Consider the following 7,513-nt stretch of genomic DNA (forward strand, 5'->3'; position numbering starts at 1 on the left):
ATTGTAATAAGATCTCTCTTTTAAGTACTATATAGGGGCAGCTAGGTGGCACAGTGGATAAAGCACTGGTCCTGGATTCAGGAGCATCTGAGTTCAAATCCAGCCTCAGACACTTGATATTTACTAGCTGTGTGACCCTGAGCAAGTCACTTAACTTTCATTGCCCCACCAACAAAAAACAAAAAACAAAAAACAAATACAGTACTATATAGGGGGCAGCTAGGTAGAGCAAACAAATAAAGCACTGGACCTAGATTTCAAAGGACCTCAGTTTAAATCTGGCCTCAGATATTTGACACATACTAGTTGTGTGACCCTGGGCAAGTCACTTAACCCTCATTGCCCTGCAAAAAAATAAATAGATAGATAGATAGATAAATATATTTTTTTAATTTTTAAGTACTATATAAATGTAGTTTACCATAAAAAATGATGAGCAGGATGCTATCAGAAAAACCTGGAAAGACTTACATGAGCTGATGCAAAGTGAAATGTACTGTATACAAATAACAACAACATTGTAAGATGATCTATTGTGAATGACTTAGTTACTTTCAGCAACACAATGATCCCAGATAACTCTGAAGGACTTAAAAAAAATCCAGTCCATCTACAGAGAAAGAACTGATGGTATCTGAATACAGATTGAAACATAATTTTTTGGTAATTCCTTATCTGAAGTTTTGTTTTTGTCTGTTTTCTTTCACAACCTGGCTAATGTGGAAATGTTTTGCATGACTACACATGTATAATTATATTGAATTGCTTGTGTTCTTGGTGGGGAGGGAGTTTTTAAAAGTTGATGTAAAAATTTGCTTTTACATGTATTTTGGGAAAATAAAATTTTAAATTAAATAATCAATGGAAGAGTCTCTAAAATTGGGGCAGGAAAGTGGCATGATCAAAACTGTTTATAAGGTAGACAACTTCTGGCAGTGTTAGAAGGTTAGAGAAAGAAAAGATTCAATGGTGATTCAGAAGAGATTAATAGTAGTTTCAGTTATTGCAGAGTCTGGGTTTGGAGGTATTGGAGCTAGCAAAAACCTAGCTATTACCTCTTTTTTGGCCCCCAAGTTTGGAGTATGTCTATAGTTTTTCCAGTCCTCTCTTTTTCCCTGCTTCCTTTCCACCATCCACAGGGTAATGACTGACTTCTAGTCCTCCACTCCAGAAGTAAAAGTCCCAGTGACTATGCCTGAAGGAAAGCAATAGAGTACTCCAAACATTAGGCACTTAATATAAGGTGCTCAATTGATTTGGCTTCTAAATACACTTCATTTGGACTTCCTCTCTCATAATGATATTAATAGGACCCTACAGGTCATACCCTTGAATGTTTCGCAAAGTGGGGAACATTAGGCCCAAAGCCCACATATTTGAAAGAAAAACTAGCCCACATTTAGCCTTAGGTTGGCAAATTAAGCTTTAAAGTATGAATAAGTGCTTTCACTGCAAATATGGTGTTTTTTCCAGAAATCATTTTCTCTATTGTAGAAGTTCACTTTTGACACATGTAAGAATGTCTAGCTCTTCATTTCTTTATCTCTGTGCTTTTCAGTAACATTATTCCATTTTATTTTCTCTTGTTTCTTAACCCAGCAATATAAATTTAAAGAAATCTATGGCTTTTTCCTTAGCAATAGTATTCAATCATGTAATGGGTTTTACTTTCTGTGAGAGCCAACTCTAAGCAAAATGTTGAAGTCAACAAAGTTGGTGTGAGTACCCTATCCTGTGATGATTGTTTTGTTTTGAATTAACAATTACAAGGGAAAAAACACATTATCTTTGGGCATTTGAGATGAGTTTTCTGACTACTTGGTTCAGGTCAGGATGTTACTGTAAGATAAGTAAAAAATGGGTGTGGCTGCTCTTCAGAAAAGGTTCCTAGATTCCAGACAGAAAAGAATTCAAGTAAGTCTCTAAGTACACAACTAGGCAGCATTTGGAAATTGGGTTTGTGGAAGAAAGCAAGCCTAAGAACAATATGTCACTGTGTTGAGTTAATTGCAGCATCTAAAATAACTTTGCTCTGATCTTAGAGACTGCCAATGTAAAGAAGATACTTAGGAATACCAAAGATGTTTAGGTAAAACCAGATTCTTAGACACCCCCCCCCTTTTTTTTTTGTATCTTCCTTTTGCAGTCAGGTAAAACCTATGGAAATGATACCATAGAATGTTTTTAAAATAAATTAATTAAATGATTAATGTTTAAATATTTAATAATTAAATTATTTAAAGTAATGATAAAATTCATTTTAAAGATAAGTAAAAATAAATGTAATCCTTCAAGTTCATGGATCCTCTGAAATATATCCATGCATCCCTTGGGAGTGAGTAGACCACATTAAGAACTTCTGATGTAGTATTCTAATTTAAGAGTTAATAATAGATCTGTAATGAGTGTTCTATCTTTCTAGTGAAGGGAGAGGAGATATGAATCTCTTCTCCAGCCCCTTATTTGAGCAGCCACAGAATGTAGTCTATATATGATGGGGTGGGTTGTAATGTGTAAACAAGATGCATCTATAGCCATATCCTTTTGTGAAGGTACAACACTCATCTATTGAGTCAAAAAGGGAACAAATGATTGGCTGAGAAAATAAAATAGCCAATACCTCAAGGGGGTGGGGGTTAGGGGCTGTAAATAGCTAAGGCCTAAGGAAGTCAAGCCTCAGAACAGTTGGTGGAATGAAAACCCTACATCAGAAAAAAGAAGGGAAATTCTTTCTCCTCCCTTTCCTAATCAGCTATGCAGCTTCAAAGAGGTGCTTCTGAACTAGTAGGAGGACACTTTATCCAATGAGGAGAAGAGATACACCCTCCAGATAGACACAGACACAAGAGACAGTCACCCAAAAGGAGGAAGCAGCTTCAGGGAGCTAGTCGTAGTAATTGAGAAATGAACTATGAAGAAGAATGAACCCAGGTCCCCTGACTCCAAGACTAGCGCTCTTCAAAATTACTTCCAATAACCCTCAAGAAAACTTTTTAAAATCAAATGAGGGCTGGGGGAAGAGGATAGGAAAGAGACAAATGAAAAAGACCTATTACATCAACATTGCCCATCAATTGATTTGTCACAACCCCAAACCATGTAACTGAGGACACCATCAATGTCGTCCTCACTCCCTGCTCATTTTCTCCCATTTCCCTTGTGGCTACCAGTCAGGGGCAAATTTCCTCCCCATCTGGAGAAATCCTTCATGGGCCCAGGCTTTTCTTCAGGGTCGCTCAGTGACTTATGGCCAAGAGACAGTCATTAAAATTTTATAGCATCAGGAGTCTATTGGCCAGCATTACCGTGTAAACCATCTGTGCAATAAAAATCCTGTGTGTCAGAATTCAGAAGCCAGAGTAGAGTAGGTCATGTTCCGGACCAATCCCCAGGGTTGGGTATCTTGCTACACAGAATCTTTTCATTATTCCAGAACTGGTACCCCTCCCACCTGTTCTCCTTCAAAAACAAGTTAATTCCATCAATGAGAACACATCCTTCTGGAATGGTATTAGACTTATGAAGAAAAAGAACCCAAATAACCTTAACATTTTCAAAGAAAAATTAAGATTTAAGAAAGTGTCACTTTCTGATGATTCTAAGACTTTGTGCATTGAAGCAACAGATTCCTTTTCTAGAACCTTCCTACCCTAGAAAGTATAGCTAGCCTCCCCTCTGATCAAGTCTGTGATTTTTGAGATCAGTATTCAGAGAGGCAGAAGTGAGAAGGATTACAGTCTAGCATTGGGGGGACAGATAAACTGTGCAACTTCACAGAGGCAGAAAAACAGCATGCTGATTCAGGTGAAAGCTAGTAGCCTATTCTGGCTAGAACATACAGTGGGAGAGGAGTAAATCATATGAACTAAGACTGGGAAGGTAGGTGAGTGTCAGATTGTGGACCTTAAAATATCAGAAATAGGTGGACATTTACATTGCAAATGTAAGCAATAGCAGACACTGAAGATTTTTGAGCCCAGGAATTACATGGTCAAATTTGTGTTCTTACATAGAGAAATTTGGCAGCTACATGGAGAATGGGTACAAAAGGATGAAAATGGAGGCAAGGAGAATAATTGGGAAAATGTAATATCTGGAGAGGAGTAATGAGGAGGATGGCAGTGTGAGTAAGAGAAGAGGACAGATCTGACGCGCTGTGGGCATTAGGAGAAATGGAAAACAAGTGGCTGCTTCCTTCTACAGTAACAATACATTTTTAGATTTCAAGATGGCTAGGGGGCAGCTAGGTGGCACAGTGGATAGAGCACCAGCCCTGGAGTCAGGAGGAACCGAGTTCAGATCTGACCTCAGACATTCGACACTTACTAGCTGTGTGACCCTGGGCAAATCACTTAACCCCATTGCCCCACAAAAAAAAAAAAAAAAAAAGATTTCAAGATGGCTGTCTTCACTCAGTTTACTTTTTTCCCCAAGTTTACCTAAAATAGACTTAAGGTGAAACAGGATGGTACCATAAAAGATAGCTGAATTTAGATTTCAATTCTCACCTCTTCTATTTATCAACTGTGTAACCTCTAAGGCTCAGATTCTTATGTATAAAATGAGAAACTTAGATAGATGTCCCTATCATCCCTTCCAGGCAGCTAGTGGTGCAGTGGATAGAGCACCAGTACTGGAGTCAGGAAGACCTAAATTCAAATCTGACTTCAAACATTTACTGCAATCCTGGGCAAGTTCACTTAACCCTGTTTGCCTCAGTTTCCTCACCTATAAAATAAGCTGGGAGAAAGGAAATGGCAAACCACTCCCAGGATCTTTGCCAAGATCATCCTAAATGAGGTCATGAAGAGTCAGACATGACTGAAAAAAAGAACTGCACAACAACAATCATCCTTCCCAGCTCTAAATCGATGATCCTGCCAGAAGCAAGGAGGCAACTATTACATATTGTTTTCCTATCTTTGGACAAACAAATCTTTTTTTAATCAAAAAAGAAAATCCTCTGAAGCCATAGCCACGGTGCCACCCTGTGAAATATACTTCTAGTATTTGCCCTTCTAGATCTCTTCTTGTCCATTAAGCTCTTAAGTCATCAAGTGCTAGTTTCCAAGGCTAAGGCGCCAACAGGATGGCTTGTGGATTGGCTCCCTTCAATAAAACCACAAACCTGTGGTACAGAGAAAATAAGTTCTGTGGTCTTAGGCTCAAGGGTCTATTTGCTGGTGAACGGCAGGACTTTAGAGAAGCCGAGTGACTTCTAGTTGTTAGTGAGGAAGTTGGGACTTCTGTAACTTATTTGCATTGCACCACTTATAGTTTAAAGAAGAGTTTTTGTGGGAGGAAGATGCTAACTGAGCAGCATCGGCCCCTACTTTAAATTTGTTTGCACTGATTTCTATACCGTCAGTCCCCTTCGACACAGGCATGAAATCAAACTTTGGGGTCTTTCAGGGAGAGAAATGGGTTACTTAGGAAGACATCGACTGCCACCTTGTGGACAGAAGTCATATGTGATGGCTGCCACTAGGAACCGCAGACACAACCTTTGCCAATTTCCTTCCCACTTGGCCTTGTCTCAAACCTAATCATTGTTTACTTTTTCTTTTAAGTAACTGAGTCTACCGTAACCATAGGAGAACCTCAAAATTTGGTGGTAGGAAATAAGACTCTCCTACTGTGATAGTTTATTCTGTGCCAAACTTCAGCCTGGTTGCTCTAAGTTTGTTTTGAAGAATGCGAGATTTGGAGAAAGAAAGCCCAGGGTTCAAATCCTAGCTCCACCAGTGACTATCTGTGTAACCTTAGATAAGTCACTTATTCTTTCTGGGCTTCCATTTTCCTATCTGTAGAATGAGAAGGGTCAACTGGATGGTTTCTAAGGTTGATTTCCTGGTCTAAAAAGCAAAAATTCTTAACTACAGAGATCAAAAATTTCCAGTCCCTAGAAAGTTTCTAAACATCACTGACAGTTCCAGGAATGAAAACATAATCCCAGATAATTGCATTTACAAGAAATGGCCTGCCCATAACCTCTCCAAGAAATAACTCTGTGTATCTGTAAATGTGTGCTCAAGAAAAAAAAAATCTCCATGAAAATATGTCTAATTTTACCCTTTGACTGGAGATGCATTTTTGTCTGTTTTTATAATCAAATATATCTATCTTCACATCTATGGAAAACTCTGTCACTTTAAAAAAAAAGATTTTATTGTTTGCGTGTATTTATCTTCATGTTTTCCTCTGCAAAAAAAAAGTGTGCGTGCGTGCGTGTGTGTGTGTATGTGTGTGTGTGTGTGTGTGTATATATATATATATATATATATATATATATATATATCAGCTAGGTGGTGAAGTAGATAAAGTACCAGCCCTGGATTCAGGGGGAACTGAGTTCAAATCCAGTCTCAGACACTTGAAACTTACTAGCTGTGTGACCCTGGGCAAGTCACTTAACCCTCATTTTCCCACAATATATGTGTGTGTGTGTATATGTATATATATGTATATATATGTGTATAATATTATGTATTATATATATATAATATATATAGCACAGAGAAAATCATTTTCCCAGCAGACATGTAGTCAAATCCTGCCCCTGCTTTGTTTGTGTATTTGAACAATTCAGTCAACTTCTTAAGGCTCTAGGCAATTCTCTAAGACTATAAATTCAGAGAAGGGACCATTTTGCATTTGTAGAGTTTCTTCCCATACGATTTTCCTATTGCAATAAAATCATAGGTCTAGTCCCTATACTTATATTTGAATGAATACACATCTACTAAGCACCTTCTACTTGAAGGCACTGTGCTAGATAGGGAATTCACTAGCCGGTGACTTTTTTTCTTTTCCCTCTAATGCACAAGTGAATAATTCACTTACAGAGCTGTAGTTACCTCATGATGATGGGTCCTGGCCCTAGGATGCTGACATTTTAGTGGTGTTTTTTCTGGGGGGAAGAGTAGAGAAGATGCCATTCTTTTCCAAGAGGAGCCTGATGCACCAGGGATATGTTGGAGGTTGTTCTAACTAGTTCATGAGAGTTAATTGTTTCAATTTACAACTCTAGAAATCAATCACTTTAAATCAGAGCTTTTGTTGATCATCTATATTTAAAGTATTCAATAATACGGATTAAACATTAAAATATGTGCGTGAGCTTTTTTCTGGAGAACCCAGTTGTTAAATATTTACAATACAGCCTTGTATTGCTCTATAAACATTACTTAAGTTCAACAGGAGTACGGTAGAATGATCAGGGAATTAAGTTATCACTAGACTTAGAGGCTTCTTGACTGAGACTAATAATCTAATAACAATAAGGACAGCTAGGTGACACAGTGGATGGCATGATGGGCATAGAGTCAGGAGACTCATCTTCTTGAGTTCAAATCTGGCATCAGACATTTACCAGCTGTGTGGTCCTGGGAAAGTCACTTCACCCTATTTGCCTCGGTATGCTTATCTGTAAAATGAGCTGGAGAGGGAACTGGCAAACCACTCCAGTAGCTTTGCCCAAGAAAATCCAAAACAGGGTCATGCAGAGTCAGAC

The sequence above is a fragment of the Dromiciops gliroides genome, chromosome 1, assembly GCF_019393635.1.
Source record: "Dromiciops gliroides isolate mDroGli1 chromosome 1, mDroGli1.pri, whole genome shotgun sequence".
NCBI classification, from domain to species: domain Eukaryota; kingdom Metazoa; phylum Chordata; class Mammalia; order Microbiotheria; family Microbiotheriidae; genus Dromiciops; species Dromiciops gliroides.